Below are 27,356 nucleotides of genomic sequence, written 5' to 3'. Positions count from 1 at the left end.
AATTATCATTGTATTCTCCGCACCATGGGTATTGTGGAAGTGAGCGGAGTTGCCTTTACTACATTTCAACTGTCATGCGCAGCGTATCAGTGGTGAAAAATCTATGAAGAAGGTAGACCAGCCGATGCAATACCACCAACTTGGGCTCAATTTTTGGAAATATTTTTGAAAGAGTTTGTTCCCCAGACTCTCCGAGATGCGTGGCGCATAGAGTTTGAACGGTTGTGTCAGGGCACTATGACAGTATCAGAATATGCCATCAGGTTCAGTGAGTTAGCCGGTCATGCACCTATCTTGGTTCCTACAGTCAGAAAGCGAGTCCGCAGATTTATTGAGGGGCTCAATTATGATCTTAAAATATGCATGGCTCGAGAGTTGAAAACGGATACTCCATTTCAACAAGTAGTGGAGATTGGGAGAAGGATTGAGGGTGTTCTAAGTGAGAAAATGGAGTCTAAGGAGACTAAAAGGTCTCGAAGCTCTGCAGGGTTCAGTGGATTTTACTCTTCAGTATACTTTGCAAAGTATACTGGAACTCCAGTATATTATACTGGAGCCAACAAAGTATACCGATCAAGCATAATATGCTGGAAGTTCATACACAAGTGCACCGAACTCCAGTATATTATGCTGGACCGGTCTCTGTTACAGCAAAATAATGGCTATTTTTCAATGACTTGACAAACGCCAGCTATTTTTGAATGACTAGTCCGAAAACTGGCTAGCCCGTGCTATTTGAACGATGTATGCCGTCAGAGAGATACCAAGAAGCATATCACAATGCTCGGAACTTCAAGTCTTAGTGTTGATGGAAAATAACTTTGTTGGAACAATTCCAGGAGAACTAGGCAACTTACAGCTGCTGAAAGATTTAGATATTGGATTTAACAATTTTGAAGGTATGCGTTTACCATTTTTCCGGGGAGTTTAACTTTACTTATGGATTCAATTTTATAGTATAAAATAAGAGTAAATTTCATGGATGGTCATTCAACTTTGTATTCATTAATCAAAAAAAAAATTTCTTTTTGTTACGCAAAAATGATTTTACTATGCTCTAGTTATCACAATAGTCACTTTGACCAGATTTTGTAAAAGTTTTACTTGAAAAGTCTATTATACCCTTGACATTATAAATCCTCTCATTTATGTAATGCTTTCTATACTATATACTATATAATATATTTTTACCTACGTATTTTACTTATAATTAAATAAATATTATTTTATTTTATTTATTATTTTTATATTCGTGCATTTAATTTTTTTCTTAACGATAATTTCAATATATATAGGTAGTATTATCAAATTTGTCAGTAATATTACTGTGAACGAATCTCAATTTAATATTCTAAACCATGGCTAATGAAATATTTTTAATGAAAATTATAAAATCAAAGCTCACGGATTTATCATTCAAGCCATATTCATTAACCTAATAAACAAAATACCCACATGTAGAATATTGACACATCAGATTAATACTTTCAAATAAATAATATTAGCAGACAAAGCTTTAAAAAACTTAATATTAAACACAAATATCTTTAAAAAAGTTTTATAGTTTTACTGACTATAAAATCTCATTTGTTAAACAAATCTGTTTTTGTTATTTAAATAAATATTAAAAATAAATATTTTTTGTCATTTTTATATTTAAAAATATGTCGCTTTTGAATATGACTAAACAAATTGAGTGCCATGGGAAAATTAAATGTACGGATATATTATAAAAATAATAAATAAAGTAATATAAAGTTATTTTAATTATAAAGTAAAATACCTAAGTAAAAATATATTATTTGTATATAATATAGAAGGTATAACATAAATAGGAGAACTTGTAATGTCAAGGGCATAATAGACTTTTAAAGCAAAACTATTATAAAATCTGGTCAAGGTGACTATTGTGATAACTAGAGCAAGATAAAATAATTTTTGTATAACAAAGAAAGAAAAGTGACTTTTGGATAATGAACACAAAGTTAAATGACTTTTCAAAAAAAAAATTAGAAAATAAACACAAAATTAAATGACCACCCTTGAATTTTACTCTGTAAAATAACCATATAAACAACTTTAAAAGATAATAGCTAAACTTGTAGTAATTGTGAGAGAAGATATGAGACTTGAAAATTTGCTTGTTTTCACTTATTGCTTAGTTGCTTCTGCTCAACTACAGAAGGCAGATGCAGAATTATTTTGATTCAAAGAAATTTTTCCACCGATTATTTTTCTTCTCTCTTTGACTTTTTTTTCTTTTGTTTTGTTACTTTTCTTTCTTTCACATACAACAACAGGTTTGCTCCTATTAATAATTACTCTAGGAATTTCAACGCATTGCTTTACAATTCCAAAGAAAAACTTTTAATTTACTTTTATAGATATTTATTATTTATTAATTAAAGGCAAGTTTACTTTTTGGTACAAAAGTATTATAGGGGTATTTTTTTAAGTGAAGGGTAAAAACGTTATTTAACTTTTAATGGTCATTTTAGTAATTTAACTTACACTAAAGATCTTCATGCTTATAATATAGTATATGATATATAATATATGATGATGATTAAGTAGGAGGATTCACACACGCTGGTATGCTTTAGGTGTGTTTCAAATTAACATGGCTATGTATCCGTTCGCGTAACATAGCTATTAAAGAGCAAAGCACGTGTGAACACGACTTAATTAAACTCCTTAAAATAATACATATGTCCTTAAGTTATGTACACGTACACATTGCATGATTTTGGCACGCAAGCAAGGCAAGTACATTTACGAATAATCAAGCAAATAAAGGTGGATAAAAAGGCAAAATCCTTAAGACATATATCCAAGATTAGTTTAAGTCAGGTTTAAATTAATTAAGTGACCGTGATAGAACCATGTGATTCGGGAAGTGTCTTATACCTTCTGTCTGATCAATAAAATTTCTTACATGGTTTTCTGTATTAGCGGATCATAAATGGAGTTAAAACTTTCGTGGGATTTTGAATCATTGGTGACTTGGAACTCCGAAAATACTCAATTTTAAGTGGTGCCTTCTAAAATAATAAAATAATCCATATACAAATTTTAATTGAAAAATTTCTTTTCACGAAAAAGGAGGCGTGACACCCATAAATCAGGAGCTTAATAAAAGGAACCCATAAATCTCTGTTATGTGTTAGTATTTAGTACCAGATCTTGAACATTTTTCCAACCTTTCTTTTTTCTAGCACGAAGCTTGCAATAAACTAAGTTAATAATTGTAGCGTTATGTTCTTAATTTTAATTAGCTTCAGTAATATAAAAAGGTTAGCCTTATCTTCTTAATTACTACTATTCATTTAATCAGTTCCAATTCTGTAGAGATTATATTGCTAAACAAGATCCAACCAAGAGACGCATTTCCTAATTTCATGGACTCAAGGATATCATTAATGGAGAATACAACCTCCTCTTCCTTTCGGCTATTAGCATTTTTATTAATATCTCTTCACATTATAGCAACATGCGTAGCCATGAATATAAGCACTGATCAATCTTCTCTTCTAGCCTTGAAAGCCCAAATTACTTCAGACCCTTTTCGCATTCTTTCAACAAACTGGTCTTCTTCTACCTCAGTTTGTAACTGGATTGGAATCACTTGTGGCTCCCGTCATCAAAGAGTGATTGAACTGAATATTTCAGACATGGGATTTAGTGGTACCATCCCGCCACAACTTGGCAACCTTTCTTTTCTTATTTCTCTTGATCTAAGCTACAACAATTTCCAAGGTGAACAACTTCCACTAGAGTTGTCTCGTTTGCGAAAGTTGAGAGCCATTGATATTAGTTCCAATGGACTCAATGGCTCCAATGTGCTTTCCATGTTTAACATGTTCCAATGGACTCATGGATGCTAGTTTAACTGGTGATCTTCCATCTGATTTATGCCGTCGCCTTCCCAGATTGCTAAAGCTTTTTCTTAGCTCCAACATGTTAAGTGGAGAGATACCAAGAAGCATATCAGAATGCTCGGAACTTCAAGTCCTAGTGTTGATGGAAAATAACTTTGTTGGAACAATTCCAGGAGAACTAGGCAACTTACAGCTGCTGAAAGATTTAGATATTGGATTTAACAATTTTGAAGGTATGCGCTTTACCATTTTTCCGGGGAGTTTAACTTTACTATTATTCCCTAGACATTATAAATTCTCCCATTTATGTAATACTTTCTATATTATATAATATATAATATATTTTTTACTTTTTATTAAATAAATTTTATATTATTTTTATAATATATTCGTACATTTAATTTTTTTCTTAAAGATAATTTCAATATATATAGGTACTATTATCAAATTTGTCAGTAATATTATTGTGAACAAATCTCATCTTAACGTTCTTAATCATGCCTAATGAAATATTTTTAATGAAAATGATAAAATCAAAGCTCACATATTTATCATTCGAGCCATATTCATTAATCTAATAAACAAAATACCCACATGTAGAACACCGACACATCGTATTAATACTTTCAAATAAATAACATTAGCAGACAAAACTTTAAAAAAACTTAATATTAAACATAATATCTTTGAATTTTTGTTTAAAGTTTTACTGACTATAAAAATAATATAATAAAACAAATAATTATTTTATGATTAAAAATAAATATTTTTTGTCGTTTTTATATTTTAAAATATGTTCCAGTTTGAATATTATTAAACAAATTGAGTGTAATAGAAAAATTAAATGTACGGATATATTACAAAAATAATAAATAAAGTAGTATAAAGTTATTTTATTTATAAAGTAAAATACATAGGTAAAATTATATTATATATTATATAATATAGAATGTATTATATAAATAGGAGAATTTATAATGTCAAGGGCATAATATACGTTTCAAGTAAAAGTATTATAAAAGCTGGCCAAGGTGACTATTGTGATAACTAGAGCAAAATAAAATAATTTTTGTATAACAAAAGAAAGAAAAGTGACTTTTGAGTAATGAACACAAAGTTAAATGATTTTTACGTAACAAAAAAAGAGAAATGACTTTTGGGTAACGAACACAAAATTGAATGACCACCGGTAATAATCTATAAAATAACTGTATAAACAACTTTTAGAAGATAATAGCTAGACTTGAGAGAGAAGATATGAGACTTGAAAATTTGCTTGTTTTCGCTCATTGCATAGTTGCTTCTGCTCAACTACAGAGGGTGGCTCTGGAATTTTGATTCTATGGGTTCAAGATTTCGGTTTCGACTAATGAATTCATCACCTTGTTTGAGTTATAAGTTCATAGCTCAATTTTTCAATAATTTTAGTGAATTTTATATTGAAAATACAAGTCTATGATAAAAGTTATGGATTCAGTTTGAATTTTGAATCATAGTGACGCTATTGGATCTGCCCTTGCTCGGCTGGATTCATATTTTAGTCGCCGGCAACTCGCATTTCATAAGAGCATAAAGTAAAAAGGTTGGATTTATCCCTCTACTTTGGTAAATAGTTTACGTTTATCCCCGTTATACTTTCCGTCCAAATCCACCCTTATCATTGACAAAGTAACAAAAATTATCTCTAACCCTAACGGACATCCACTGTAGCACCCAATCCCTCAAAAATAATTGCCACATAGATATTCAAGTCAGCATTTTTTAAATTTAATCCCTAAACCCAATCAACTCATCCCTGATTCTGTTGACCCAATTACCAGTAACCCTCACAATCATACCCCAGGCCGGTCCCCTCTTTCTTTCCTTCTTCTTCCTTACCCACCACCCCATTTCTTCTCTCTATCTTTTCTCTTCAATGTAGGAGCGCTTTAAGTAATTTCTGTTTTGGTTTCGTAATACTAGGCAGTGTGCTGTACAAATAAGTTTTACACTTGAAATAATCGCTGAAACATGACTAAGTTGATTATACCACCTTCTCTTTGAATACTAAGTTGATTATACCACCTTCTCTTTGAATAGGATAAAGAAAGTATTAGTTGACTAAATTGGTAATTGCCACTGTTTGAAGCTTAAAAAATTAAAATCCATTGGTTTGAGAGGTGAAATGTGAAGGAGAAGATTGGCATCCATTAAAGAAGCTTGAGGCTTGAGTCAAAAAATTTGGATCTGCAAGTTTACATTATTTTCATTTGGATGTTATCGGAGTTTGTTGGGGATCTCTTGGGGAGTTCATAACTTCAATTTTGGGTGATTCGTTGAAGGATTTGGGCAGTTTGGGCAAGAACTTCAGCAGCCAGTTGCGGGAAGAAGACAACTGGCTCTATTGATCTTGTGTTTGAAATCTTAAATTGATTGTTGGGCTGGAAAAGTTGAATAATACCTTGTTGGTGCGAACTCGCAAATAATATGCAGAAAATTTACAGATACATTGCAAAATTGGGATGGGTTGATTGGGTTTAGGGATTAAATTTTAAAAATGCTGACTTGGATATCTATGTGACAATTTATTTTGAGGGATTGGGTGCCACAGTAGATATCAGTTAGGGTTAGGGGCAACTTTAGTTACTTTAGCAGCAGTGTTAGTTTACAGCTATGTATATAGTGTAGTCTTGTTCTACATTGAAATAGGAATAGTATGTCCTTGTATAGTATAGCTATAAATAAGGACCTCTTGTATTGTATTGAACATCTAATATCAATAATATATTATCTCTCGTGATTTCTCATATGGTATCAGAGCAACTGTGAGATATTTATCGCCGTGCATAAATTTTAGCGATTCCGGGAAGAGAAATCTGTCAACGGAAGTCTTTTTCCGGCGACTCTTTTTTTTTAAGGCTGTTTTGCATCTGCTTCATCTCCGTCAGTGTTGTGCAAAATCCAACACTACCATAAGAAGTCGTCACTATCCGGCGACCAAACCCCAGTGAAAATCTCCAGCAGCAGCCTCATCACGTGCCTCCATGCACCACTAGAAGCTCACGCGCGTGTATATAGTGTAGTCTTGTCCCACATTGAAATAGGAGTAGTATGTCCTTGTATAGTATAGCTATAAATAAGGACCTCTTATATTGTATTGAACATCTAATATCAATAATATATTTAATCTCGTACTTTCTCATATGGTATCAGAGCAACTGTGAGAGATTTATCGCCGTGCATAAATTCCAGTGATTTCGGGAAGAGAAATCTGTCAGCGGAAGTCTTTTTCCGGCGACTCTTTTTTTTAAGGCTGTTTTGCATCTGCTTCATCTCTGTCAGTGTTGTGCAAAATCCAACACTACCACAAGAGTCGTCACTATCCGGCGACCAAACCCCAGTGAAAATCTCCAGCAGCAGACTCCTCACACGCCTCCGCGCACCACCAAAAGCTCACGCGCGTGAGCTCACGCGCCTGCGCATACGACCACTTCTGGCCATTTTTTGAAAAAACTTCCTTCAGAATAGTTGGGTCGCCTGGTAATTCTGATCCTACCCCTACTATTTTCATTTCATTCTGACGACTTTGAGTTTTTTTCGGCAGCTACAGTACTATTCCAACAACTACAGTAAGATTCCGGCAACTACAGTATTTCATTATTCTGATTCTGTGTTTCCTTACTCTATTTCAGTGGATTACAGTTGATTCTTTCTCTTATTTAGTAATAATTTACAACAATGTCTTTGGGATTTGATGCTTTTGGGTCTAGAAACATGAGTTCTAGAAGCTCTGGTGCTATTATTACCTCTGAACCTTTAATGGGAGATTCAAACTACTTAGCTTGGGATTCATCTGTCGAGTTGTCGTGTAGAGGCTAAAGTGTTCAAGATCATCTAATCAAACAGTCTAGCGAAGGAGATGAAAAGGCAATAGCACTTTGGGCAAAAAATCGATGCTCAATTATATAGCATCTTATGGCGATCTATTGATTCCAAGTTGATGCCCTTGTTTCGTCCATTCCAGGCATGTTATTTAGTTTAGGCAAAGGCACTCACCTTATACACTAATGACATATCTCGCTTCTATGATGTGATATCGCGGATGACAAACTTAAAGAAACAGGAATTAGATATGTCTACTTACTTGGGTCAAGTACAGGCAGTCATGGAGGAATTTGAGAAGTTGATGTCAGTTTCTGCTAGTCTCTAAAAACAACAAGAGCAGCGACAGAAGATGTTTCTCGTTCTTACCCTCGTTGGACTTCCTAATGATCTTGATTCAGTACGCGACCAGATTTTGGCTAGTCCGACTGTCCCGACAGTTGATGAATTATTCTCTCGATTACTCCGCCTTGCTGCAGCACCAGGTCACCCAGTGATCTCATCACAGATACTTGATTCCTCTGTTCTTGCATCCCAGACAGTGGATATTCGGGCATCTCAAACTATGGAGCATAGACGAGGAGGAGGTCGTTTTGGAAGATTTAGACCCAAGTATTCTTATTGTCACAAACTTGGACACACTCGTGAAATGTGTTATTCCTTACATGGTCGTCCACCCAAAAATGCTTACATTGCTCAGACCGAGACTCCGAGTAACCAGGGATTTTCTTTATCTAAAGAAGAATATAATGAGCTCCTTCAGTATCAAGCAAGTAAGCAGACATCTCCACAAGTAGCCTCAGTTGCTCAGACTGATACTTCTATTACTGGTAATTATTTTGCTTGTGTTTCCCAATCTAGTACTCTTGGCCCATGGGTCATGGACTCAGGCGCTTCTGATCACATCTCTGGTAATATATCACTTTTGTCAAATATTGTATATTCGCAGTCTCTTCCCACTGTTACCTTAGCCAGTGGATGTCAAACTAAGGCAAAAGAAGTTGGACAAGCTAATCCCTTGTCTTCTATCACCCTAGATTCCGTTCTTTATGTCCCTGGCTGTCCTTTTAGTCTTGCATCTGTTAGTCGTTTGACTCATGCCCTCCATTGTGGTATATATTTTACTGACGATTCTTTTATTATGCAAGACCGCAGTACGGGACAGACAATTGGTACAGGACGTGAATTAGAAGGCCTTTACTATCTTAACTCACTCAGTCCTTCCACAACATGTCTAGTTACAGATCCTCCAAATCTAATCCACGGATGTTTAGTACATCCGAGTTTATCCAAACTTTAGAAGATGGTGCCTAGTTTATCTAGTTTGTCTACATTAGATTGTGAGTCATGCCAGCTTGGGAAACATACCCGAGCCTCCTTTTCACGTAGTGTTGAGAGTCATGCAGAGTCTGTCTTCTCCTTAGTTCATTCTGATATATGGTGTCACGACCCAAAATCCCAACCTGTCGTGATGGCGCATATCTCAATACTAGGCAAGACGATAATCTCCATAAACCATAATTTCTCTTTAAGTTTGAAAATATAATAATTAAATACAATACAAAAATCCCACAAATACTGATACGAACACTACCCAAAACCTGGTGTCACTAAGTACATGAGTATTCTATTATGAATACAATTCTAGAAAATACGGTCTATGATAATCTGAGGCCAAATGCAGTAACAAGGAGATAGGGAAAGAGAGACAAGGTCTGTGAAACACGGCAGCTACCTCTGAATCTCCGAAAAATCAATTGTGCTAGAGAATCAACACCCGCTATGTCCAGAAACACCTGGATATGCACACGAAGTGCAGGGTGTAGTATGAGTACAACCAACTCAGCAAGTAACAATAATATATAAGGAACTGAAGATAATGACGAGCTACACAGTTACAGTTCATTTCCAGTAATTCCAGCAAGGAATAGACATGCTTTCAAATTCGGGAGTTTAAGTCAAATCAATTTTATACAGTTCAAGTTCATGTAATCCGGATATAAAATCTTTCAGAGAATTTCACAACAATAACAGATAGCAACTAAGTGCAAAAATAAATGAAAAGCAAGTACAACCTCTCAAGCAACAGATACTCAACTCGTCACAACAGCTCAACCACTCTGCTCTCAGCCCTCAGCACTCGCACTCAATTGGTACCTGCGCTCACTGGGGGTGTACAGACTCCGGAGGGGCTCCTACAGCCCAAGCGCTATAATCTGCACGGCCAACTCACGTGCTGCACGGACAACTCACGTGCCATAGTATCAATATCTGGATCCGCACGGCCAACTCACGTACTGCAGAGACAACTCACGTGCTATAGTATCAATATCTGGATCCGCACGGCCAACTCACGTGTTGGACGGACAACTCACATGTTATAGTATCAATATCTCACAATCAGGCCCTCGGCCTCACTCAGTCATAAATCTCTCTAGTCTATCGGGCTCTCAATAATCATGAAATCAGCCCAATCAACAATGATATGATGCATCAATAATGAATAATAGAGACTGAGATAAAATAAACAAATAAACTATGACTGAGTACCAAATAACAATTTAGCAGATAATTCAACATGCACACGACCTCTATGGGTCCCAGCAGTACCAACATATAGCCTAAACATAGTTTCTAACATGTCTTACAGTCAAATTTCCACAACACATAGAGAGCATATAGCTAACAAATTATTCAACTTTACAGTTTTACAGAACGGACCAAGTCACAATCTCCTCGGTGCACGCCCACACGCCTGTCACCTAGCATGTGCGTCACCACCAAAGTAATCACATAATAAAAAAACCCGGGGTTTCATACCCTCAGTACCTTAAACCGCATTATTCTTTATTCCGCTATGCCCTTGCCACGAGAATTGGTCTCCGAAAGCCTCGAATCTAGTCACAAATAATTCATTTCAGTTAATAAAATTTATTGGAATTAATTCCATAAGAAAATACTAATTTTCCTTAAAAATCTGAAATTTAGCTCAAAAATTGCCTGTGGGGCCCACGTCTCAGAACCCGACAAAAGTTACATAATATGAATGCTCATTCAAACATCAGCCCAACCATATAAATTTTACTCAAATCTGACATCAACTCGACCCTCAAATCTCCAAATTAAACCAAGAGGGTTTTCACAATTTTCCAACTTAATTCACCGATTAAATATTAAAAACAACCATGGATTCAGGTAATTTAACCAATATTGAGTTAAGAACACTTACCCCATTATTTCCTCTGAAAATCTCTCAAAAATCGCCTCTTCCCGAGCTCCAATCCGTCAAAAATATCTCATTTTCAGAACTTAAACTCTCTGCCCAAACATTTGCTCTATGCGATCGCGAAGAACGATTTTCCATCGCCCATATTTAACTCTACGCGATCGCAGACTTTCCCACGCGATCGTGATACATTACATCACAGACCTATGCGATCGCGAACCTAACCACGCGATCGCAAAGCACAAATGCGTGATTTCCATTTCTGCCCCATTTCCTCTACGCGAACGCGACCTTCTTCACACGTTCGCGAATAACAACCTCACATATCTACGCAATCTCGTCCCGCTTCACGCGAACGCGAAGCACAAAATATCACTGCCTCATATTAACCCTACGCGATTGCAGATATCCCCACGCGATCGCGTAGAACAAAAACCTTCACTGACCAACTAAGACGCGATCGCAGACACATTCACGCGATCGCGTAGAACAAAAACAGCATCAGATATTAGAAAATTCCAGCAGTTGTTCAAGTCCAAATTTTTGATCCGTTAACCATCCAAAACTCACCCGAACCCCTCGGGACCTCAACCAAATATACCAACAAGTCCTAAAATATCATACGAACTTAGTCAAACCCTTAAATCACCTCGAACAATGCTACAACCATGAATTATACCTCAATTCAAGCCTAATGAACTTTGAAATTTCTAATTTCTACAAATGGCTCCGAAACCTATCAAATCGCGTCCGATTGACCTCAAATTTTGCACACAAGTCATAAATGACACAACAGACCTACTAAAATTTTCAGAATCGTATTTCAACCCCGATATCAAAAAGTCAACCCCCGGGTCAAACTTCCCAAAAATTCAACTTTCTACATTTCAAGCCTAATTCCTCTACGGACCTCCAAATAATTTTTCGGACACGCTCCTAAGTACAAAATCACCATACGAAGCTATCGGAATCATCAAAATTCAAATCCGAGGTCGTTTACACATAGGTCCATATCCGGTCACTTTTCTAACTTAAAATTTTCAATTATGAGACTAAGTGTCTCATTTCACTTTGAATTCCTTCCGGACCCAAACCAACTAACCCGGTAAGTTATAAAACAATTGTAAAGCATAAATTGAGCAGTAATTGGGGAATGGGGATGTGATACTCAAAACGACCGGTCGGGTCATTACATTCTCCCCCACTTAAACATGTGTTCATCCTCGAACGTGCCAAGAGTTGTTCTTAACCTTCAAATCTCTATTCCACCTTACCACGCACATACCCGGGGTGATCGCACGTCACCCTATTCTATATAGGCCTGACAACACAATACAACTAGAAATCCTTAATTTAGCCTTAGCCCAAAAACCTTGGAATTCAATTTCCAACCTTCAGAATTTCTTTTCAAGATACGATTCTTACATTTACACATTGTATGAGTCTAAACAAGCTGCATCGAGCTATAACTATAATCACGGATATAATCACCCAGCATATTACACAACTCGCCCGCTCGTAGCATCATTCCTGATCACAATAACTACTCCAAACCAACCAAGTACTAGGATAAAACCCTGCAGTCAACAGAACCTCATTCCACAACTTTCGTACACTGCCAATGATGAAAGAAACAATCAAAAACGCATAACCACTCATTAAATCAACTAGCCATGAAGCTCTCTCGCCCCAACCAAAATCATAACCCTCTTGAATATACCATACTCAAGCCTGATAGTACCCATTCTAGGTCCAATGACCTTATATTATTCAACATAACTATCCCACAGACACGCCATATCAATATAACTCTAGCCACCACTGCGCAATCCGTGAACCCAAATATGGAGATGTATCAAAGAAGAGAACCATATTGCAAGTTCAACATGCACCACCACAACCACAATGTTACAACCAACTCCTCAAATTTCATGAAGAGGATAACCTAGGCGCATGTACACAATTCCTCAAATACGCTGCTCATGTAATTCTTATCATAGAGGAAAGGAAAGCAATGAAATTTGATAAATTATCAAAGAAATAAAATTCCCACACAAGGCACGGACAACTCACGTGCCAATAATATGAATCACCCGGCATGGTCACAGGCCTCCAGTCCCAGCATATCACACAGGAGAAATTAAACAAGTACACTTGTATATGATAATGAAATAAGATTTTTCATGCTCCTGGACTGGTATGAATAGCACGCCATAGTGTAAGCATGTGCAAAGTCTGCTATTACACTTCAAATCGGAAAGTTAACGCGGAAATAGTAACTACCCCGTTTATTCAGGGGAATTAGCCTCTTTGTAACTTCAAATGTAGCCCATATAGTTCTCAACAAAGGTACGAACACGAGAAACATTGTAACTTTATGCTTAACAGTCAACTCTAGGCATATCATAGCCTAAGTATGCTTTTGAGTATGAATACTTGCCCCGATGCTCGAACATTGGCTCAAACCTCACATATATGCACCCTTATAGCGCGTAGCTATCACAAATAATTAATTCAACTAGTGCCTCCACTGAGTTAAAATAAAATAGTCACCTCAAATAGGTCGCAACCTCGAAACAATATACTTCTTAGAACTCCCAGTCTCCAAATTCATCGAACACTTGAATCACCGAAACTGATCCCAACTCCAGTACTAGAATGACTAACACATCTTCCATTCACGATCTTCCCATACGGAATACTTTCATAATTCTTCTGTGCCAAAACAATAATTTAAATATCGGCAGTTTATTAACCAGGTGAGTACTGCAATACCAATGAACATCCGTAAGTCAAAACACAATGCGCCTTTTGAAATGCGCACCCTTCTCAGGGATTACCGAGCAGTTATAACATTCATCTAATTATCTGAAATTGACCATTTTGTCCAAAATTCGTGATCTTCCTTTCAAGTATGAACTACCACCTTGTACATGTAAATCTTAATCTCGCGCAACACACCACATTTATCATGTGAAAGGCACGAGAATCTTATTATAAACTCTGAGTCACCAGCAATTTACATACCTTATTAGTTGGAAACCTCTCTCTTGCTTCTTTAAAGGAGGAAATCACAATACACAACATGTTCCATACACCGATAGAAAATATCCGGTTCAAACCATGGTAGAAACCATCATGAACACTTAGAAATTCATTTGCACGTAACCAAGCTATCAGAACTGAATTCTTCTAACTCCACCAAGCCACACAGGTTGCCAAATCCGAGAGTATTGCCACAAAACACCCGTAAAGCCTCACCTCATCATAAGAACTAAAAGAACCGAGCATACCATTACCATATTGATCCAGCATGTTACCCAATTGTCCTATTTTCTCCGAGTTTCTTCTGGATTATCCTCAAGTTGCCATCCCTCCTTGTCAGAACACCACTACTTTACCCAAAGCTCACAACAAGACATCCTAACATAAAACTACATCTCCCTAAGGCCCATAAGCCATTGTATTCTTCTTAAGCACTTCTATAAATATCACAACTGTAACACTCATTCTAAAAATACCTTATGCGAATTTAAAATTGTTCCTCTTTCCTTTCTTATACTGAAATATAGAATCCATAGTCAAACAGAATTACCGTACGTCCCGATACCATCCAATGTAAGTAACTGATTCTAGTGATACACAAATTCGAAAAAATTTCAATTTCCACATATACATTTTGAATCCATTAGAACCCTCTCGAGAGTCATCTACTTTGCTCAAATCTAATTTACTCCACCCCCAAACCGGCCGAAAGACATGTGCTCCTTTAGTATGATCAACATTCAAAGAATTAACCCTGCCTTAACACGGCCAATCGAATTCATACTTCGTGCGCACTACATCCTTCAAAATAACAACTTAATCATTCCATGATTTCCGTATTTCTATAAAGTTCCATATAACCCGTATTCAGGAATTTCCTTACTCGAGTCATCCTCGATCTCCATCTCTGCAAGTCATAACTGATCCACAAGTAAGTTTCCGACCAACTAAAATTTTAACATCTAACCATGAAATCGAATAGTCAATAGCAGGCTCCCCCACTTAGCCTTAAGCTGCAATTATATAAAATTAGAACCCGTAAGGATTTCTCCTTCTCAATTACCAAGATCTTGTACCGTTAACCTTCCAAATTTCTCGAAGTCTTTTGTTAAGCTTTTCATGAACATTCTGAATCGCCAGCCACAGTCACACACTCGACCTCTTACCGGGTAGCAAGTAATATTCCTCGTAAAATCTTCATCAACATCACGCCACCGCTAACTGCTCACAAGAGATAACCCACATGTGGAATTCCTTACTGACACCTTCCAACGATGTTGCACTGGGTGCAACGACCACGCAATCAGTAAATTCTCCTGAGCTCATGCTTGCCCACCATTTGTATAAGTCTGCACTTTCCCTATTGATATTAACTGAAAGTTCAACAATACTTTCCGAACTCAAGTCATATTGCACCTGAAACGATAATCAGATCTTCACATCCATCTTCATTTCAAACAAACTCCTTTCTTCCACATTCAATCTTTCTTCGTACAGTAACCATCACTCCAAATAAAGTTTTTAGGCCAAATCACATTCTATCACGATTCCAAACCGTTCTACACTTTCTCAAGGCACGCGACTATCCTACCACAGAATCCATATGCTAATCTGTCACTCTTACTTTGGTTAAACCATCTCCTTTAAGCAACTTCTCAACCTCTACTTCTCCTACTTGACCTGCTAGTATTTCAACCACCGCGAAACACTTCCCGTTATGTCTTCCCTCATACTTTGCTGCCCGACTGTTGCATCAAATCAAAATGCATCTCTGCCGCACCTGAACCAATAAAATGTTACCGACTCTAAGCCTCTTCGAAGATCATCTTTCTTGAGCCATCAACATTGGAAATTCCCATTCGCAACCACAATCACTTACTCTTCATGAGTCCAAAGTCATTGACAAGACATGAGAACTTAATTTACCCCACAATTTAACAACGTGAAAGATCCTTCAATACACTCACAACTCGAGATTGTACGTCACATCAAAACGAAAATAAAGCACCCGATGGCCTTCCTTTACATTTCAAGAAACACTTCTCGTCACATTCAAATCGTCTTAACACATCCCGCAGTTATATCATACTCATCACAAAGCCATTCCACCGCTCATCGAGCCACAAATTTCACTCGTAGGGACATTACCGGACATATGAGTCCAAATGTACAGGTTACAACTGAAGCTACCGAGCCTAAGTTGCGGTCTAAACCTAGCCTCAAGTCCTCCAGACTGGCCCATCACCAAAACAAAAAATACAAATCTTGAACCTCGTTCATAGAATCACAAGTCGGCGATGCACAGCTGATATCGAGCGCTCATATGCGCATACGAAATGCGTGGAAGGAATTCAAAGAGTTATGTTTCAATCTGAATCAATTATGCACGATAGAATATAAGAAAGTGAAATTTTCCTAAGGGTTCGGCAGCCTCTCGAAGATAAGTACAGACGTCTCTGTACCGATCCGCAAGACTCTACTAAACCTGCTCATGACTCGTGAGACCTATGTCACCTAAAGCTCTGATACGAACTTGTCACGATCCAAAATCCTAACCTATCATGATGGCGCCTATCTCAATACTAGGCAAGCCGATAATCTCCATAAACCACAATTTCTCTTTAAGTTTGAAAATATAATAATTAAATACAATACAAAAATCCCACAAATACTTATACGAACACTCCCCAAAACCTGGTGTCATTGAGTACATGAGCATTCTATTATGAATACAATTCTGGAAAATATGGTCTATGATAATCTAAGGCCAAATGCAGTAACAAGGAGATAGGGAAAGAGAGACAAGGTTTGTGAAACATGGCAGCTACCTCTGAATCTCCGGAAAATCAATTATGCTAGAGAATCAACACCCGCTATGTCCGGGAACACCTGGATCTACACACAAAGTGCAGGGTGTAGTATGAGTACAACCAACTCAGCAAGTAACAATAATAAATAAGGAACTGAAGATAATAACGAGCTACACAGTTACAGTTTATTTCCAGTAATTCCAGCAAGGAATAGACATGCTTTCAAATCCGGCAGTTTAAGTCAAATCAATTTTATACAGTTCAAGTTCATGTAATCCTGATATAAAATCTTTCAGAGAATTTCACAACAATGACAGATAGCAACTAAGTGCAAAAACAAATGAAAAGCAAGTATAGTCTCTCAGGCAACAGATACTCAACTCGTCACAACAGCTCAACCACTCGGCTCTCAGCCCTCAGCACTCACACTCAATGGGTACCCGCGCTCACTGGGGGTGTACAGACTCCGGAGGGGCTCCTACAGCCCAAGCGCCATAATCCGCACAGACAACTCACGTGCTATAATATCCTGCACGGACAACTCACGTGCCATATATCCTTACCTCACCGACATGCCCTCGGCCTTACTCAGTCCTCAACCTCTCTAGTCTTTCGGTCTCACACGGCCAACTCATGTGCTGCACGGACAACTCATGTGCTATAGTATCAATATCTCACAATCAGGCCCCCGGCCTCACTCAGTCATAAATCTCTCCAGTCTCTCGGGCTCTCAATAATCATGAAATCAACCTAAACAGCAATGATATGATGCATCAATAATGAACAATAGAGACTGAGATAAAATAAATAAATAAACTGTGACTGAGTACCAAACAACAATTTAGCATATAATTCAACATGTACACGACCTATGTGGGTCCCAGCAGTACCAACATATAGCCTAAACATGGTTTCTAACATGTCTTACAGTCAAATTTCCACAACACATAGAGAGCATATAGCTAACAACAAATTATTCAACTTTAAAGTTTCACGGGACGGACCAAGTCACAATCCCCTCGGTGCACGCCCACACGCATGTCACCTAACATGTGTGTCACCTCCAAAGTAATCACATGATACAAAAATCTGGGGTTTCATACCCTCAGGACCAGATTTAAAACTGTTACTTACCTCAAACCGCGTAATTCTTTATTCCGCTATGCTCTTGCCACGAGAATTGGTCTCTGAAAGCCTCAAATTTAGTCACAAATAATTCGTTTTAGTCAATAAATTTTATTGGAATTAATTCCATAAGAAAATACTAATTTTCCATAAAACTCCAAAATTTAGCTCAAAAATCACCCATGGGGCCCACGTCTCGGAACCCGACAAAAGTTATAAAATATGAATGCTCATTCAACCATGAGTTCAACCATATAAATTTTACTGAAATCCGACATCAACTCGACCCTCAAATCTCCAAATTAATCCAAGAAAGTTTTCACAATTTTCCAACTTAATTCACCGATTAAATGTTAAAAATAACCATGGATTTGGGTAATTTAACCAATATTGAGTTAAGAACACTTACCCCGTTGTTTCCTCTAAAAATCTCCTAAAAATTGACTCTTCCCGAGCTCCAATCCGTCAAAAATGAAAAATGGGACGAAGTCCCATTTTCAGAACATAAACTCTCTGCCCAGACATTTGCTCTACGCGATCGCGAACATTCTCACACGATCGCGAAGAATGATTTTCCATCGCCCGGATTTAACTCTATGCGATCGCGGACTTTCCCACGCGATCGCGATCGCGATGCACTACATCACAGACCTACGCGATCGCGAAGCACAAACACGTGATATCCATTTCTGTCCCATTTTCTCTACGTGAATGCGGATATCTAAGCGATCGCATCCCTTCTTCACGCGTTCGCGAATAAAAACCTCACATATCTAAGCGATCGCATCCCGCTTCACGCGCACGCGAAGCACAAAATATCACTGCCTCATATTGACCCTACGTGATCGCAGATATCCCCATGCGATCGCGTAGAACAAAAACCTCCACTGACCAACTAAGCCTACGCGATCGCAGACACATTCACGCGATCGCGTAGAAGAAAAACAACATCAGATATCAGAAAATTCCAGCAGATGTTCAAGTCCAAATTTTTTATCCGTTAACCATTCAAAACTCACCTGAGCTCCTCAGGACCTCAACCAAATATACCAACAAGTCCTAAAACATCATACAAACTTAGTCGAACCCTCAAATCACCTCAAACAACGCTACAACCATGAATTACACCATAATTCAAGCTTAATGAACTTTGAAATTTTTAATTTCTACAAATGGCTTCGGAACATATCAAATCGCGTCTGATTGACCTCAAATTTTGCACACAAGTCATAAATAATACAACAGACCTATTAAAATTTTCATAATCGGATTTCAACCCCGATATCAAAAAGTCAACCCCCCGGTCAAACTTCCCAAAAATTCAACTTTCGGCATTTCAAGCCTAATTCCTCTACGGACCTCCAAATAATTTTCCAGACACCCTCCTAAGTCCAAAATCACCATACGGAGCTATCGGAATCATCAAAATTCAAATCTGAGGTTTTTTACACATAGGTCCATATCCGGTCACTTTTCTAACTTAAAATTTTCAATTATGAGACTAAGTGTCTCATTTCACTCCGAATTCCTTCCGGACCCGAATCAACTAACCTGGTAAGTCATAAAATAACTGTAAAGCATAAATTGAGCAGTAATTGGGTAACGGAGATGTGGTACTCAAAACGACTGGTCGGGTCGTTACATATGGGGTCCTAGTAGAGTTAGTTCAACCTTGGGATTTCGTTATTTTGTTAGTTTCATTGATGATTATTCAAGATGTACTTTGATTTTCTTAATGAAACATCGTTCTGAGTTATTTTATGTATTCTAGAGTTTCTGTGCTGAAATCAAAAACCAATTTGGTGTTTCTATTCGCATTTTTCACACTGATAATGCCTTAGAATATTTATCTTCCCAATTTCAGCAGTTTATGACTTCTCAAGGAATTATTCATCAGACATCTTGTCCTTATACCCCTCAGAAAAATGGGGTTGCTGAGAGAAAGAATAGGCATCTTATTAAGACTGCTCGCACACTTCTAATTGAATCTCATGTTTCGTTGCGTTTTTGGGCGATGCAGTTCTCACAGCTTGTTATTTGATTAATCAGATGCCTTCATCTCCCATCAAGGATCAGATTCCGCATTCAGTATTGTTTCCCCAGTCACCCTTATACTCTCTTCCACCCCGTATTTTTGGGAGCACGTGTTTTGTTCATAACTTAGCTCCTGGGAAAGATACGTTAGCTCCTCGTGCTCTCAAGTGTGTCTTCCTTGGTTATTCTCGTGTTCAGAAGGGATATCGTTGTTATTCTCCAGATCTTCGTAGGTATCTTATGTTAGTTGACGTCACATTGTTTGAGTCTAAACCGTTCTTCACTTCTGCTGACCACCATGATATATCTGAGGTCTTACCTATACTGACCTTTGAGGAGTTTACTATAGCTCCTCCTCTACCTTTGACGATGGAGGTTTCATCCATACCAACCGTTGAGGAGTCTAGTGTTGCTCCTCCTAGTTCCCCAGCCACAGGAACACCACTCTTGACTTATCATCGTCGTTCACGCCCTACATCAGGCCCAACTGGTTCTCGTCCTGCACCTGACCCTGCTCCTGCTGCGGACCCTGATCCTAGTACACTGATTGCACTTCGGAAAGGTATACGGACCACACTTAACCCTAATCCTCATTATGTCGGTTTGAGTTATCATCGTCTGTCATCTCCCCATTATGCTTTTATATCTTCTCTGTCCTCGGTTTCCATCCCTAAGTCTACAGGTGAAGCGTTGTCTCATCCAGGATGGCGACAGGCTATGAGTGACCAGATGTCTGCTTTACATACAAGTGGTACTTGGGAGCTTGTTCCTCTTCCCTCAGGTAAATCTATTGTTGGTTGTCGTTGGGTTTATGCAGTCAAAGTTGGTCCCGATGGCCAGATTGATCGGCTTAAGACCCGTCTTGTTACCAAAGGATATACTCAGATATTTGGGCTCGATTATAGTGATACCTTCTCTCCCGTGGCTAAAGTGGCTTTAGTCCACCTTTTTCTATCCATGGCTGAGGTTCGTCATTGGCCCCTCTATCAGTTGGACATTAAGAATGCATTTCTTCACGGTGATATTTAGGATGAGGTTTATATAGAGCAACCACCAGGGTTTTTTGCTCATGGGGAGTCTCGTGGCCTTGTATGTCGCTTGCGTCGGTCACTTTATGGTCTAAAGCAGTCTCCTCGAGCCTGGTTTGGTAAGTTCAGCACGGTTATCCAGGAGTTTGGCATGACTCATAGTGAAGCTGATCACTCTGTGTTTTATCAGCACTCTGCTTCAAGTCTCTGTATTTATCTGGTAGTTTATGTTGATGATATTGTTATTACTGGCAATAATCAGGATGGTATTACCAATCTGAAGCAGCATCTTTTCCAACACTTTCAAACTAAGGATCTAGGCAAATTGAAGTACTTTCTAGGTATTAAGGTTGCCCAGTCTAGCTCAGGTATTGTTATTTCTCAAAGAAAATATGCTTTAGACATTCTTGAGGAGACAGGGATGATAGGTTGCAGACCTGTTGACACTCTGATGGATCTGAATTCTAAACTTCTGCCAGGACAGGGGAGCCGCTTAGCGATCCTGCAAGCTATAGGCGGCTGGTTGGAAAATTAAATTATCTCACAGTGACTAGACCCGACATTTTTTACCATGTGAGTGTTGTAAGTCAGTTTATAAATTCTCCCTGTGATAGTCATTGGGATGCAGTTTTCCGCATTATTCGGTATATAAAATCGGCTCCAGGCAAAGGGTTACTGTTTGAGGATCGAGGTCATGAGCAGATCGTTGGATACTCAGATGCTGATTGGGCAGGATCACCTTCTGATAGACGTTCTACGTCTGGATATTGTGTTTTAGTAGGAGGCAATTTTGTGTCTTGGAAAAGCAAGAAACGGAATGTAGTTGCTCGGGCTAGTGCAGAAGCAGAATATCGAGCAATGGTTATGGCAACATGTGAGCTAGTCTAGACCAAACAATTGCTTAAGAAGTTGAAATTTGGTGAAATCAGTCGGATGGAACTTAATGTGCGATAATCAAGCTGCCCTTCATATTGCATCAAATCCGGTGTTCCATGAGAGAACTAAACACATTGAGATTGATTGTCACTTTGTCAGAGAAAAGATACTTTCAGGAGAGATTGCTACAAAGTTTGTAAGGTCGAATGATCAACTTGCAAATATTTTCACCAAGTCTCTCACTGGTCCTCGTATTGGTTATATATGTAACAAGTTCGGTACATATGATTTGTATGCACCAGCTTGAGGGAGAGTTTTAGTTTACAGCTATGTATATAGTGTAGTCTTGTTCCACATTGGAATAGGAGTAGTATGTCCTTGTATAGTATAGCTATAAATAAGGACCCCTCGTATTGTATTGAACATCTAATATCAATAATATATTTTCTCTCGTGCTTTCTCACAACGGCAAAGGTGAATTTGGACGAAAAGTATAACGGGGATAAACATAAACTATTTACCAAAGTAAAGGGATAAATCCGGCCTTTTTCCCATTTATATATTAACTTCAGTTTACTGACTAATAGTCAATAAGACACACAAGTTTCAGATGCAACTTTGAAGATATGAAGATTCTGAGATTTTCGCCTCCTAGTCCGAATCTGAATGCGAAAACAAGGATGAATTTGCTGTTTGTCTATAAAAACAAGGATGAATTCGCGAATTAATCAAGCGAAAAGAAGTTACTATTACCGTTTCTTAATGCCCTATTAATGGGTGAAAATGTGTTTCAGATTATATGCAAAATGGGCTAAATCGGATAAAATCTGAAAATATGAACTATTTTGGTTACAAGCTTGGGCCACTGATACCCAGTGTAAAAATCTCTATAATATATATGGTTGGTTTGATTTTCTATGAGTATTATTATGTCGAGTTTGCTAAATATATATATCGATATATGTGATATTTCTGTTTAACAATTTGACAGGCACAATACCTTATGAGATTGGTCATCTTTATAACTTGGAGCTTTTAGCCATGGATTACAATAAGTTAACAAGCTCAATCCCTTATGTGATTGGTCATCTTTATAAATTGGAATATTTAAGCATGGAAAGAAACAAATTATCGGGCTCAATCCCTTTAAGCATACTCAACATTTCATCACTTCAATATTTATCAATCGGGGAAAACAAGCTTGAAGGACCTTTACCAAGAGAAGTTGGAAATTTGAGTATGCTTCAAGTACTTGATTTTTCAATGAATAACCTGACAGGTATGGAAAAAATAACTAATCCATTGTCATTTTAGAGTTTCAGTTTTTCGAATACTTCTACTGATCCTAATCTTACTAAATTTAATTTTGCAGGTGTAATTCCAGATGGAATCAGTAACCTTCAAGAGTTGGAGGACCTCTCATTGTCTTACAATAATTTTAATGGCTCAATCCCTATTGATATCTTCAATATCTCATCTCTTATATATCTTCAGCTCGCAGGTAACCACATTTCAGCTAATCTTCCTTCCACTATAGGCCATGGCTTACCTAATGTTGAAGGAATTCATCTATCTGGAAACAACATTAGTGGTGTTTTACCTAGTTCAATCTCAAATATGTCTAAGCTTATGTATCTCGAACTCTATCGGAATGAACTTACTGGTTCAATTCCTGAATCTCTAGGAAATTTAAGACTTCTGGAAGTTCTTAGCTTATCCAGTAACTCCTTCAACAGTGAATTAAGCTTTATTACTCCTTTGGCCAATTGTAAATACTTGAGAAAATTGATATTGTCTTCCAATCCCCTAAATGCAATGCTTCCAAAATCCATCGGCAACCTTTCTTCTCTTGAAATGTTTTCGGCGACTTGATGTAACCTCAAGGGCCATATTCCAAATGAAGTCGGAAATTTGAGAAATTAATCTTCTTTGGAGCTGGAAGATAATGACTTCAATGGAATTGCCCGACAACCATAAGTTCATTGAAAAAACTTCAACGGCTTTCACTTGGTGCAAATAGAATAAGTGGTCCCTTTCCAATTGTTTTATGTGAGCTATCCAACTTGGGTTTGTTAAACCTTTCACAAAATCAAATGTGGGGAAGTCTTCATAGTTGCTTGGGGGATATGACTTCTATAAGGGAGGTTTCTCTTGATTCAAATAACTTCACTGCCATAATACCTTCAAGTCTATGGACTCTCAAAGACATTTTAAAGCTGAACTTGTCTTCTAATTTCTTCAATGGTTCTCTACCGCTAGAAGTTGGAAACCTCAAGGCTGCAATACTTCTGGATCTTTCCTGGAACCAAATCTCAGGAAACATTCCTAGTACATTAGGAAGTCTACAGAGATTGACTCAACTGTTTTTGGCTCATAACAGAATTGAAGGATCTATTCCTGAGACATTTGGAGGGCTCAAATCTTTGGAAGTATTGGATCTTTCGTATAATAATTTGTCTGGTGTGATCCAAAAATCTTTGGAGGCACTTAAGTATCTTCACTCTTTTAATGTCTCATTTAACAGGTTACACGGAGAAATTCCGAATGAAGGACCTTTTGTTCATCTCCCTTACCAGTCTTTCATGTCGAATGAAGGATTGTGTGGTAACTCTCAACATCATGTCCCAACTTGTCCTTCTAATTCAAAGAATCGTTCTAGTTCAAAGAAAAGGAGACTGATGTGGATTGTTCTTGCATCTTCACTTATCCTTGTAATAGTGCTTGCTTCAGCAATAGTTTTCATATTGATGAGATGTCGGCGTAAAGCAGTCAACGCTGAAGATGAGTCGTTGCCTGAGGTAGCACCACAAAGAATTTCTTACTATGACCTTCAAAGAGCAACTCAGGGCTTTGATGGAAATAACTTTGGAAATAACTTGCTAGGTAGTGGAAGTTTTGGTTCTGTTTATAAAGGGACATTGGCAGATGGGATGATAGTGGCTGTCAAAGTTTCAATGTACAGATGGAAGGTACATTTCAAACCTTTGATAGAGAATGTGATATCTTGCGGAATCTTCGTCACAAAAATCTCACCAAGATTATTAGCAGCTGTTGTAACTTGGATTTTAAAGCATTGATACTTGAGTACATGCCAAATGAGAGCTTAGACAAGTTGCTGCATTCTCGAGATTATTGTTTAAATATGATGCAAAGATTGAATATCATGGTCGATGTTGCATCTGCTCTGGAATATCTCCATCATGGTTACTCGGTACCGGTTATTCATTGTGATTTGAAGCCTAGCAACGTGTTATTAGACAATGACATGGTGGGACACCTGACTGACTTTGGCATAGAAAACTTTTAACTAAGGAAGAATCCATTGCTCATACTACAACCTTTGCCACAATCGGTTACATTGCTCCAGGTGAATACCTTATTTAACTTGTAACAGTATTGTGGATTAGTGCATTTTAAGTTTATTTGCTAACGTATTTTAAGTTATATTTTTTAGAGTATGGTATGGAAGGCCTTGTATCCAAGAGGTCTGATGTTTATAGTTATGGCATCATGTTGCTGGAAACTTTTACAAAGAAGAAATCTAATGATGAAATGTTCGTGGGAGACTTGAATTTGAGAAGTTGTGTGCATAATTTGCTTCCTGATGAGTTGGATCAAATTATAGATGCTGACTTACTAACAGTAGATGAAGAGAACTTAAGTCGAAAGATGCAATGTGTGGCATCCATCATAGAGTTAGCCATGAATTGCACAGCTAATATTCCAGTGGAAAGGATGAACATGATTGATGTTGTAGCAGCACTGAAAAAGATCAAACAAAAGCTTTCTTCCTGTTATTGAACGACCCAGCACCATGACATCGGGTACTTTCCATATCCCTTTTGGAAGAACAAAAAAAAAGTAGCCAGCTGTATATTTCACTATGTACCATTTAACTATTAGTAGTTGTTCCTCCATTTCGAATACACTCCTATTCACTGTCTACGAGATTATGTTTAACCTGTTTACGTGAAAGAGTTGTCGAAGACATTACTATGGAGAGACGGAATGGTAAAGTTCAAGAAATGGTATGTTATGGTCTGAATGTTAATCAAGTACTATGGTTTTCCCTGTGTGCAGGAAATATGGTTTCTTATCAATGTTGCGCTGATGAATTTGTGCAATATCTTGTGGAGTTAATCTCCTTATGTTAATATTCTCATATGGAGCCACCTCCGAGTATTTCCTTTTATTTATTGTAAAGGCTGTCCTTTTAGCTTTTCCCTGTTTCATTAGAGGTGGACTTTTGGTTTTGTTCTCTTGTTTACTTGGTTGCTGCCAATTTCCAGCTCTTGTAATGTGATCTATGTATTTTGAGCTGTACATTCCACTGCTTTTTGTGGGAATTTTGTAATAATATGAATTAATGGATACGTCCTGCATCAAGATGACTCGTCTGCATACTGTTTCAATGTTTGCCATTTTACTCCTATTTGTCATATTGCAGAAAAGTATCATAACTGTTTTTGCAAATGAACTCTTTCATTGGTGCTAGAGTATTTATTTTATTTGCTTGCTTTAGAACATATTGCTGACGGCCTTAAACTGTCATTGGCATTTCTTGCTACAGAAAATTTATCAATTAAGTGCTCCATATAGAAACCAATGAAAGGTTGAATTTGCTCTGGGGTTGTAGTTTATTTACTATAATCGTTTGCCTTATGGGTTTTCCTTCCACATATTTACCATAGTTGTTAGCCTTACGATTCACATGAATATAAAAGATGCTTCTTTTTTTCCATCAATATAAAAGTTGCTAGAAATGAATTAATTTTTCTTATGAGCACATAAGCTCTGGGCCTTGAGTTCTCTTCAAGTCGAGTGTAGTTGCTTGCTCCCTGCTACCTGTTACAGATTCATCTATTACAGAGTCTGAGGTCCAGGTTATTTCACAATTTTGATTTTCCATCTTTAAGAGCATTTAGTTCAGATTTATATATTCTTGGAATGTGCATTAGTTATCTAAGCGATTATATATGAGTGCTCGTCTGCTGTATATTTTATTACTATATGGTTTGCTCTTTGCTCCACTTTATTATTGTACTTTGACTATCAACTTTATCAAACTATATATGAGGTTACTTGTCAGTTCACTGTCTAAAACCAGTAGCATTAATCTCTACATCAGATATGTTTACAAACATTTATAATCACCTACATTTTACTCCTGTTAGAATTATGCGGAATTGTGAGGAAGATGATGAGAAACTTGGCTCTTTTGTTTCCTTAGGCCACCTGACAATGAGCCGCAAATTACACAATTGGAAGAGGATATGAAAATGATCCATATCATTTGATGTGCAAGTGCAGCAGCACTAAGACACCATTAACATATCATATTTCAATGAACTTCTCTTTCAGTAATCAATGTTGAACTTCAGTGCCAAATCCATTCCCTTCCCCCCTCATATGTCACCTTAGACCGAGTTGAGCTTTAATCCGGATATACACAGAGTGCTATACTTCATTACTC

The 27,356-nt window shown here is 37.4% G+C and overlaps 1 pseudogene; it reads left to right on the top strand.

Annotated features, from left to right (window-relative positions):
• Window positions 1–742: 742 nt before the first annotated feature.
• Window positions 743–25,700, top strand: LOC107802069 (uncharacterized; annotated as a pseudogene).
• The last annotated feature ends 1,656 nt before the right edge of the window (window positions 25,701–27,356 follow it).

The sequence above is a fragment of the Nicotiana tabacum genome, chromosome 17 (genome assembly GCF_000715075.1).
Source record: "Nicotiana tabacum cultivar K326 chromosome 17, ASM71507v2, whole genome shotgun sequence".
NCBI lineage: Eukaryota > Viridiplantae > Streptophyta > Magnoliopsida > Solanales > Solanaceae > Nicotiana > Nicotiana tabacum.
This window is presented reverse-complemented; position numbering and strand designations above follow the sequence as displayed.